The sequence below is a fragment of the Haliotis rufescens genome, unplaced genomic scaffold (genome assembly GCF_023055435.1).
Source record: "Haliotis rufescens isolate VD_foot unplaced genomic scaffold, xgHalRufe1.0.p SCAF_9, whole genome shotgun sequence".
Classification (NCBI taxonomy): domain Eukaryota; kingdom Metazoa; phylum Mollusca; class Gastropoda; order Lepetellida; family Haliotidae; genus Haliotis; species Haliotis rufescens.
In genome coordinates, this window is record NW_025964383.1 from 36483587 (window position 1) to 36495565 (window position 11979).

Genomic DNA, 11979 nt, shown 5'->3' on the forward strand with positions numbered 1-11979 from the left:
GATTAGTATTTTTCCTCAACCATCGAAATCCTTGAATCAAAATATTTTATTCAGAGCTTCCTCTAACAAATTAGTTTGACAAACAAATCCAACATGTTAATCCAACATTAAATGCACATGTACCTAATATATAAATCACCTCTTTTAGCACCGTATTGACAACCATTTGGACAACGTTTGATGGCACAAAATACTCGTACAAAGGGAATTTGTGATTCTATATTGAAAGAAGCATCGTACAATATTTGTACGTTTCGAAATATCGCGAAACGGAACATTGGCAAATATAAAAATACATGGATAGTCAACATTTATAACATTCATATAATGAAATGTGTAAGTTTCAGACAAAACATAATAACATAATACATGTACTTAAACAAACACACTAGACACAACGTACTTGCTGCCAAAAAAACAATTACAACATCTGATGATTCAAATCAAACAAAACCTTGATAATACGCAGTTTGTTTGTTTGTTTGGTATTTAATACAATCAAAAACATTCTAGCTATATAATGACCGGCTGTAAATAATCGAATCTCGACCAAACAATCAATGGATTGATATTATGAACAATGTTTAGTCGCTTTTTACGGCAAGCATAGGTTGACGAAGACCTGTTCCTCCCCGGATCTTCGAATTCCCGGGTCCCATCATGATGGTATTCTGGTAGCTGATAGCATGAGCAATATCATGGGAGCTCGCAGTATTACCAAGGAAAGGTTTAGGGATGAATGACATGATATCCATGCCATGAATTTGTAAACTTTAAATGTTTGTTTGTTTGTTGTTTAACGCCGCACTCAGCAATAATCCAGCTATATGACGGCGGTAGGTAAATAATTGAGTCTAGACCAGACAATCCAGTGATAGACATCATGAGAATCGATCCACGCAATTGGGATACGATGACATGCATCTACCAAGTAAACGAGCCTGACCACCCGATCCCGTTAGTCGCCTCTTACGACAAGCATAGTCACCTTTACGACAAGCATAGTCACCTTTACGACAAGCATAGTCACCTTTGGTTGCTGAAGACCTGCTTATCCGAATCTTCACGAGTCTTACGCCAAGTGGAATCTCACAACCAGCGGAGGTCGAGAGGGAGGGACCAATTCTAACCCGGAAACTCCACGTGTTCCCGAACTAGTCTCATTCGACTAGGAATGGGGTGCCAAATGGCTGAAATCCTTCTCCACCTTGTGCATTTCTGTACTCATGGTTTCAATTAAATTACAGAAACTAATTACACTCCAATGAAACCCAGATAATTCGAACCACTTTGGCACGAACACACCGTTTTCTCCTCAACCGTCGGGATTAAGGGTGTTTCACTGTGTGCAACATAATGCCTTGATACAACTATCAGCTTCCGTATACATAAACATACATATGTATCCACATTTTTTACGTGTATTAAATACACAATATAAATAATTCATACAGATACAATCATGTTATCTGGTTTTTTTCAATTGTCAATTCGCTGCTACGACAGCCGACGAAAAAAAATAAGTCCCTGATTTGCTTGTAAGTGTTCGTTTGTTTGTTTGTTGTTAATGCCGCAATATTCTAACTACACGGCGGCCTGTCAATACTCGACTCTGGACGGAACAATCCAGTGATTGATACTACATCGATCCACGCAATTGATTACATGCAATCTACCAAGTCACTGTGAAGATCCAGGGTAAAATAGGTCTTCAGCAACCCCTGCGTGCCGTAAAAGGTGACTATGCTTGTCGTAAAAGGCGACTAACGGGATCGGGTGGTCAGGCTCGCTGACTTGGGTGATGCATGTCATCGATCCCAATGGCGTGGGTCGATGCTCATGATGTCAATCACTGGATTGTCTGGTCCAGACTCGATTATTTACAGACCGCCATCATATAGCTGGAATATTCCTGTGGCGTTTAACAACAAACCAACCAAAACCAATACCAAGTCACTGAGCCTGACCACCCGACCCATTAAGCCGCCTCTTACAACATGTGTTGCTAGGGACCTACATGCTTACTCTGAATGCCCGCACGTTCATTGGAAATGAAACAAGCTCCAATATCACAGCGGCCTGAATTAATCCAGTCTGGCGGCGTACGGTGTTGCTTGAAATATCAACTGAGAGAGTCTGAGTGTAAGATTTACACACCGACTTTAACAATATTCTCGTCAGATATATAACGGGCTACCATTATAAGACTTCAGACATTGGAATCATGAGGAAATTCGAACCAATGTCTTCAGTGTGATGAGTCAATGCTGTAATCTCTGGACTTCAGTCGAACTTCTCACACTTAAAATCAATATATGTCTGTATTGCAATGCGTCTTGTCACTGCACCTGGTACAGGCATAGGTTCGTAATCACGTCAGTGTTTGAGTTAACATTTAACGTCGCATCGGTATTATTTCAGCCATTTAGCGACGAGCCCTTACACGTGAAGATCAGGGTTAGAATTGATGAGAAAAGGGATCGGGTTGTCCGGCTTGCTTACTTGGTTGATGCATGTCATCGTGTCCCAAATGCGTGGGTCGATGCTCATGATATGATTGTCTGGTCGAGACTTGATTATTTACAGACCGCCGCCATATAGTTTTGTTTTGTTTTTGTTTGCACTCAGCACTCAGCAATATTCCAGCTATATGATGGCGGTCTGTAAATAATTGAGTCTGGACCAGACAATTTCAGTGACTGACATCATGAGCATAGATCCACACAATTGGGATACGATGACATGCATCAACCAAGTCAGCGAGGCTGACCACCCGATCCCGTTAGTCGCCTCTTACGACAAGCATGGTCGCCTTTACGGCAAGCATGGGTTCCTGAAGGCCTATTTTACCCCGGATCTTCTCGGGTCCGCCGCCATATAGCTGAGGTATATGCTGACCATATGTCTGAAATATTGCTGAGAACGGCATTTAACAACAACCACAACGTACCATCTGGGATCCGGCCATAGTCCCGGATTTAGGAGGAAGGGTGGGTGCTGGAGTGAGGGGAACGGCAACACTTTGAAGTATATTATTGTAATGAAAAGTATGGTGTACTTACCGAGATCCTCATAGTTTGTATCTAACACAGATTCATATACTCACACGCAAAAGAAACGCAAGTCGAGTATGCAGTACACATGTTATTTATTTTCAACAGTAAAGACAAGAAATATTAATAGGGCAAGATTGACAAAAATTTGACTGAAGACAGTTTAATGGATTAAAAGGCAGATGACATAATTGGTTTTTTCAAATGTTAAGGGCTTACACAGTTTCGGGTGAATACCCAAAATGTCAGTCAATACCTGGTGTGACCACCGTTACCATTGATCACTGCCACACATCTCCTGTACATTGAGTGGATCAGACGATTTGTGAAGGCCCTAGGGATCCTCCTGCACACATCCAGAGCAGCTGTGCGTAGTTCACCGGCAGTTGTAGGGACTGGGCGCACATTGTGCAGACGCCTTTGAACCTCATCCCACAAGTGTTCGATGGGGTTCAGATCAGGGCTGAGGGCTGGCCACGGTAGAACACGGATGTTGTGTTGTTGCAGAAAAGCCATGGTAGCTCTGGCAACATGGGGACGAGCGTTGTCCTGCTGGAAAATGTGTTGTTGATGTTGTGCAAAACATGGAACAACGTGGGGTCTGATCACTTGGTCGATATACAGCTGAGCAGTGACGCCGTGTCCCCGACCTTGACCAACATTCAGAAAGCACATGGGTCCAAGTCTCGCATTAAGTCCAATCCCTGCCCATATCATGATGCTAGGTCCACCCCATGGATCCCTTTCCACAACGTTTCTGTCAGCGAAACGATCACCTCGACGCCACCAAAATTCGGACTCTTCCGTCTGCATGGGAGACACAAAAGCGACTTTACTCAGAGAAGATGACACGCCTCCACTCACGATGACGCCAATTGTAATGACCCTGTGCCCACTGAAGTCGTGCTTGTCGATGCGCTGGTTGGAGAACAGGACGACGTGTTGGTCGGCGACATCTGAGGTTGTTGGAACGGAGACGTCGGATCACAGTGTCCCGGCTAATGTGTCGATTAATTGTCCTATGGTCTGTCGAGCACTTTCACTTGCAGTTAGGAACGGATGTCGCTGGTGTTGACGGGTAATCTGCCGATCTTGTCGAGGTGTGGTGACCCTAGGACGACCGCTCCGAGGAAGGTCATCTGTGGTCTGTGTAGCATTGTATCGATGCAGGAGACGGTAAATTGTGGTTATGTTAACGTTGAAATGACGGGCAACATCTTGGACAGACTCTCCAACTTCCAAACATCCGATAGCCTGGTTTCTCTGAATTTGAGTTAGGCGTGGCATTGTTGACCAAGGAGTGGTAGGTCCAAGAATCAGCCACAGTTTTATACCAACTACAGTTCGTGACAGTTCGTGCATTTTCGATTTCGCGAGAAATGGGTGTATGATACCCACATATTCATTGAAATGGTGCGTTTTGACGATTCGTTTTTTATGTTGCGTTTTTACTCGGGGCTTCCAAAATGCAACCAAAAATATTGATAACACCAGGCTTCACTCGAGCTAAAACTCGTAACAATTTATGGTTCCGTGTTTGTTACCTATTTGCTTGAAACCACTTCCGTTTCTTTTGCGTGAGAGTATATTATCAGTAAGTGGACGTGTGGGTAACAAAGTTAAAAAGAACAGGATTGCCCTCCCACTCACTATACACTGAATGTGATTCACGAACTATTTTTGAGTAAACTTATCATATTACATCCAAGAACCCACTCATAGTTTGAGAAATGGCATGGCCTTTCCTTTATGTTCCATGCACCAGTTTTCCTTCTTTTCCATGAAAGGCAACTGATCTATAAATCGCGTGTGCTCACACCCTCTACTCTGTCTAAAATGTTAATCACTCCCTGAAGACGTAGTATAACTTTTTTGCCAGCTGTAAATATCAAATGTAAGGACTTGCTCTGGAATCTAGACATTGTGAAATTGTGGTCTTTTCCTTCTTAGGTAACTCTGGAATAATGTCTTAATTGTCACGCAAAAACTGATTAATAATTAAATTACCATTTATGTCACGTCGGCATTATTTCAGCCATAGTGTGACTAGACAAAGTGATGTGGTTTATATTTTCTAAAATCCTGTCTTTAGGACAATGAAATAATTAGTTATTCACATATTTTTATTTAAAACTAGAACACTAAGAACTGACTAAAACAACGACACAATATAAATGAGTGAGTTAGGTTTAACGCCGCTTTGAACAGTATTCCAGTTATATCACGGCGTGTCAGCTTAATGTGGGAGGAAAGCCCGAAGTGATGCAGGTCTCAGACGTTTACCACATCGGTGAAAAGAAACGCAAGTCGAGTATGCAGTATACATGTTATTTATTTTCAACAGTAAAGACAAGAAATATTAATAGGGCAAGATTGACAAAAATTTGACTGAAGACAGTTTAATGGATTAAAAGGCAGATGACATAATTGTTTTTTTCAAATGTTAAGGGCTTACACAGTTTCGGGTGAATACCCAAAATGTCAGTCAATACCTGGTGTGACCACCGTTACCATTGATCACTGCCACACATCTCCTGTACATTGAGTGGATCACCAAGAACTGACTTAAACAACGACACAATATAAATGAGTGAGTTAGGTTTAACGCCGCTTTGAACAGTATTCCAGTTATATCACGGCGTGTCAGCTTAATGTGGGAGGAAAACCCGAAGTGATGCAGGTCTCAGACGTTTACCACTTCGGTGAAACCCACGAGCACGGGTATGGTGCTGACAAACCTAGAAACATAATCGGGGCGAACCGGGATTCGAACCCACAATCATAGGTTTCTGGCGTGCCCAAGGGACGCAACTCTGCACAGCGAATCGCGGCGCCTTAGACGATTGGGCCACCCGTGCCCCCAGGCACAATATAAACCTCAGGCGAAAGTTCATCAGCGTCCACAAGGAGGCCACCTAACTAGGAACCGTGGGACGTGGGGACTTACGATACGTCATCTTATCCCAATTGCGTGGATCGATGCTCCTGATGTCAATCACTGGATTGTCTAGTCCAAACTCGATTATTTACAGACCGCCGTGATATAACTGGAATATTGCATGCTGAGTGCGTCGTTAAACAACAAACAAAGACTTACGATACCTCTGATACCTGCATGGTATCACTCTACTTGCTGGCGATTGTTTGCAGGATAAGCTGAAACAAAAATACTACCATTAAAATAGTGGTAGATATACAATTTGAATGACTTGGTCGTACGATACCCAACAATATTTTTACACTACTTCAACCCCCATCGAGGGAACAACCACTAGCAATCTCAGTAATGCCATTCATGGGGGCACGGGTGGCCAAGTCGTCTAAAGCACCGCAATTCCCTGTGCAGAGTTGCCATCCCTGGGCACTCCTATGATCGTTGGTTCGAATCCTGGCTCATCCCGATTAATTGTTTTGGTTTGTCAGCACCTTATCCGTGCTCATGGGTTTCACCAATGTGGCAAACGTCTGAGAGATGCGGCACTTCGTGCTTTCCTCCAACTTTGATTTCGGTAAAAAATTCGAATTACATCATTAATAAAGCATTTTGAAGAAGAATTGTAATTTTTTTTTTATAAAATCAAAACTTGTAGCCAAAACGTTAAAATATAATCTTATTCCGGAAACTACCGAGAGTTAATGAGCAGTGTTGTCATCACGTGACCTGACGTCATAGAGGAGAGTTCACTTGCAGACGATCACTGTTTCTGTATAGTTTTTGTAGCTTATTAGCGTTCGCCATGGCATCACCACACAATACCATCGATGAAAAGGTTGAATTTTCGCCTTACCTTACACATATTCGTCCATATCAATATGATCCCGTGGCTAGTCAACTTAGTCTTTGACCGCTGCGAGGAAGACGTGAAGGTGATCAATCTGGCGTCATCACGGAAAGGGGGCGGTCGGCTAGCCTAGTGGTTAAAGCGTTTGCTCGTCACTCCGAAAGCCCGGGTTCTATTCCCGACATGGGTACAATGTGTGAAGCCCATTTCTGGTGACTCCCGCAGTGAAATTGCTGGAATATTGCTCAAACGGCGTAAAACCATACTCACTCATCACTCACTCATCACGGAAAGACTGGCATTCTAAATAACATATATGTGTGTCAATAAAAAAAAACGTGAGACAGATTATTTTTTTTGTAAAATGCGCCAGGTGTAGATTGATGCTTACCATTCTCAACGAAATTCCATGTGCTGTCTTAATATGCCAAACAGTCAGCATGGGGCTAAAGCGAAATTTTGTTTTCTATACAAATGGATGTTAGGTTCTAAAGTACTCATGGAAATGAAAAAAACCTGTTTTGCTGGATTTAATAATCGACACAAAGCATTACGTAGATGTAAATACGAAATAACAAAACAACTGGAAAAGTACTAGTCTGTATTTGCTAGTTTTATCTCAGTGCTCAATACAAAATGTACTTTACAGGGGGTAATTTGTAGCCACTTTCAACATTCAAAAATAAAACTAAGTCCAAATTGACATGGCAGAAACAGGCTATAGGCATTATGCAAATTAGCCTGGAAAAAAAGTTATCAAAACAACAATAAAAATAACAGCTATGTTTATGTACATAATAATAATGACATGTAAGTTGTTGTTTGAGAAGGGAATATATTACTTTTACGTCCTGATATTTTGACGATGATTCACTATCCCACAATGCCACTCACAAATCACTAACCACTGACAAATCACATGCACGTGGGTTACAAGCACCTGTTTTCACCTGTCGTCAAGGTGTCATAGGTCATGGACATTCACCTCGATCTGCTAACACCTGGTTATGCTCAGTTTCACAATAGTCTGTTTTGTTCATATTTTTACACACTTTTACGTGTAAAAAGACATAAAAACCTTTGATACGCTGTATTTGTGCCAAGGCCCAATTAGTACTAATTGAGTTGTTTGAATATTTATATATTTTGTATATTAACTGCATTTATTTAAAATCTGAGATCGAAAAAACAGGGTTTTTTTCATTTCCGTGAATACTTTAGTGATGGTTCAGATAATGCTGTCGTTTAAACAGTTGTAATAATATGTATTTCATTGATCAATAGAAGGATATTAGTGGCAGGCATTTGCTTGTTTGTTTGTTTGTTTGTTGTTTAACGCCGCACTCAGCAATATTCCAGCTATATGACAGCGGTCTGTAAAATAATCGAGTCTCGACCAGACAATCCAGTGATTGACATCATGAGCATCGATCCACTCAATTGGGATCGATGACATGTATCAACCAAGTCAGCGAGCCTGACCACCCGATCCCGTTAGTCGCCTTTTACGACAAGCATAGTCGCCTTTTATTGCAAGTATGGGTTGCTGAAGACCTAATCTACCCCGGAATCTTCACGGGTCGTTTAGCTTATAACGTGCACTCTATTTGTCTTGTCCAAAAACTTCCATCATTACAACATGGGCTACCATGAATTAGAGAGAGAGAGGAGAGAGAGAGACAAACGAAGAATAAAGTAAACACAGACAATTTATTTAACAGCAAATAAATGATATAAAACTGCCAATATCATACTACAAATACCTGTCACATTATAATTTCTCTGAAATTAAACACAACATGCACACTTGTCTTACCTGAAACACTTTTTTGTCACACAGTAACCTGTCCTAGATTTAATAAGAATGTGACTGAAATAACCATCGCTGATAGATCAAGAAGCGTAACAGGCGGTTAATTGCCCTTCCCCTAACTCATTTTGAAAATCACAACCAGTAAAATCAACCACCTCTCAACCGAGGCTAATATCAGTTAGATTGTTTGTTTGTTTGTTGTTTAACGCCGCACTCAGCAATTTGCCAGCTATATGACGACGGTCTGTAAATAATCGAGTCTGGACCAGACAATCCAGTGATTGAAATCATGAGCAACCATCTACGCAACTGGGATCGATGACATGTATCAACCAAGTCAGCGAGCCTGACCACCCGATCCCGTTAGTCGCCTCTTATGACAAGCTCGGTCGCCTTTTACGGCAAGCATTGGTTACTGAAGACATATTCTACAAATTTTGACAAAACACAAATGAATTAATTTACGAGTATCCTAGTAGTTCTAGAGACAAACTATTACTGTGCATGTTCTCCTACTAGTTTTAAATACAAACTTGTCATATTCGTGTTTCATTGTCCGTCGTCGACAGTTTATTAAATCTCAAAAACGTATACATTACTGTTCTTCTCCTAGTTTTGGAGAAAAAGCTTTGATATTCTTGTTTTAATGTCCGTCGTCGGCAGCTTATGACATCTTTCAAACGTACACACTACTGTTCTCCAACTCGGTCTAGAGACAAACCTTTGATATTCTTCTGTTAATGTCTGTCGTCGACAGTTTATCATATCTCACAAACGTACACACTACTGTTCTCCAACTCGGTCTAGAGACAAACCTTTGATATTCTTCTGTTAATGTCCGTCGTCGACAGTTTATCATATCTCACAAACGTATACATTACTGTTCTCGACTCGGTCTAGAGACAAACCTTTGATATTTTTCTGTTAATGTCCGTCGTCGACAGTTTATCATATCTCACAAACGTATACATTACTGTTCTCGACTCGGTCTAGAGACAAACCTTTGATATTCTTCTGTTAATGTCCGTCGTCGACAGTTTATCATATCTCACAAACGTATACATTACTGTTCTCCAACTCGGTCTAGAGACAAACCTTTGATATTCTTCTGTTAATGTCCGTCGTCGACAGTTTATCATATCTCACAAACGTATACATTACTGTTCTCCAACTCGGTCTAGAGACAAACCTTTGATATTCTTCTGTTAATGTCCGCCGTCGACAGTTTATCATATCTCACAAACGTATACATTACTGTTCTCCAACTCGGTCTAGAGACAAACCTTTGATATTCTTCTGTTAATGTCCGTCGTCGACAGGTTATCATATCTCACAAACGTATACATTACTGTTCTGCTCCTACTTTTAGAGACAAACCTGTGATATTTTTGTCCTAATGCCCGTCGTCGACAGGTCATTGTATTTCACAAATGTATAACTTTATAATCCTATTCATCTTACGGCTGAAATACAGCCGGTGTAACTTTAAATCTTACCTCCCTCACTGAAATTGTGCTTCCACCCACCTAACTTTATGTTGAACCACGTTAACCGCTCAGTATTTGGTTGGTGCTCTACATTCTCTGCTGTGTCAAATGTGACTCATGGTTCCGTCGGGGGCAAACATTATACTTCGATGCATGTGTGGCAACATAAAAAATCCTCCTCGACGCCAGAAGCTCTCACGAAAACGCCCCCTGATGTATTCATCGACAAATATCACTCCTCACAAATATAACAACAGCGATTTCCTTCATGAGAAAGAGTAACGCGACACGTATACCTAGGTGGAAAGTGCTCTGTTACATCATTACATCACTCGACTCCTGTTCTGGAATTGCGACATTAATCGAAATAGTTTCTCTTCCATGTTATCGGAAAGTCAAAGAAAGGGGATGTAGCAGTGTAATTAATACATAGACGCGTAGGTAATGACAAGCCAAGGATGTGACATTTAAACTCGTATTTTATATTATAGGTTATTCTCCAGATTTCATGATAGGTCGGTGTGATTCATTCTGATATTGATATGACTCGGCTGACAGACAGTATATGCAATTAAAACAGGATTTCTTTTCGTTATGTTTTTCAAACATTTATATGTATTTTGGTATTAATAACTCATCTAAGAAATTATTTCTTTACTTACAGCGCTGTAAATAATAAAGTCTGTTTTAATATCAATGGTGTCAATTAAGATTTAATTTGTGACGGAGGTTCTATCAACAATAAGCATGTGAGCGTGGAATTTTCTTCTTAAGTATATTTATTGAGTTAATATGTTTTTAGATTACATGGAATGACATTTTGAGGAATTAAAACATCAATTATTGTTTGATTGTTGTTCAACGTCGCACAAAACACCATCTACGTGGGGGCGGTCGGGTGTGTTTAAAGCGTTCGCTCGTCACGCTGAAGACCCGGGTTCGATTCCCGACATGGGTACAATGTGTGAAGACCATTTTTGGTGTCCCCTGTCGTGATATTGCTGGAATATTGCTAAACGCGGCGTAAAACCATACTCACTCACTCACTCCACCTATATGCCGGCGGTCTGTAAAAATTCGGTTCTGGACCAGACATACTCGCACATGTTCCACAACACTGTAAATCATAAAAATGTCTCGGAAGCAATTGTTATATCCTGGAATAGGTTACATAACATTGCATGCATACATTTAACAAACAATAACGAATAGTAAAGTTACAAGTATGCATTGACCGTCTTCTTGATCTAGTGGTAGATCAAGCACACACACACACACACACACACACACACTCACACACACACACGCACACACACACACACACACACACACACACACACACACACACACACACACACACACACACACACACACACACATTTCACTTCAGTTCACCTCACCTCACCCACAAGTATGCGTGCCTACATAGAAAGGGACCTGTCACTGTCATTTCCATCAGGGTGAATGAGTATGGTTTTACGCCGCGCTTAGCAGTATTCCAGCATTATGTTGGACACCACAAGTGGGCTTCACAATGTACCCATTGGTTAATGGGGAATCGAACCCGGGCCTTCGGTGTGATGAGCGAACGGTTTAACCACAAGGCTACCCAACCGCCCCCTTTCTCATACCCACACACAATGTGGTATAAGTTTGTGTACTGTGGGTTGAGAATGAAAATCAATATCACATGCATTCGTGATACAATGTTTTAACTTGTTCACGTAAACGTTTTTTTATGAACTGAATGATAAACTGCATAATTGCGTAACGATACCATTCGCAAAATTAATCACCATTGTTTTTTAATCAATCTGTTCCCGAAAATGCTCGAAATATAACTT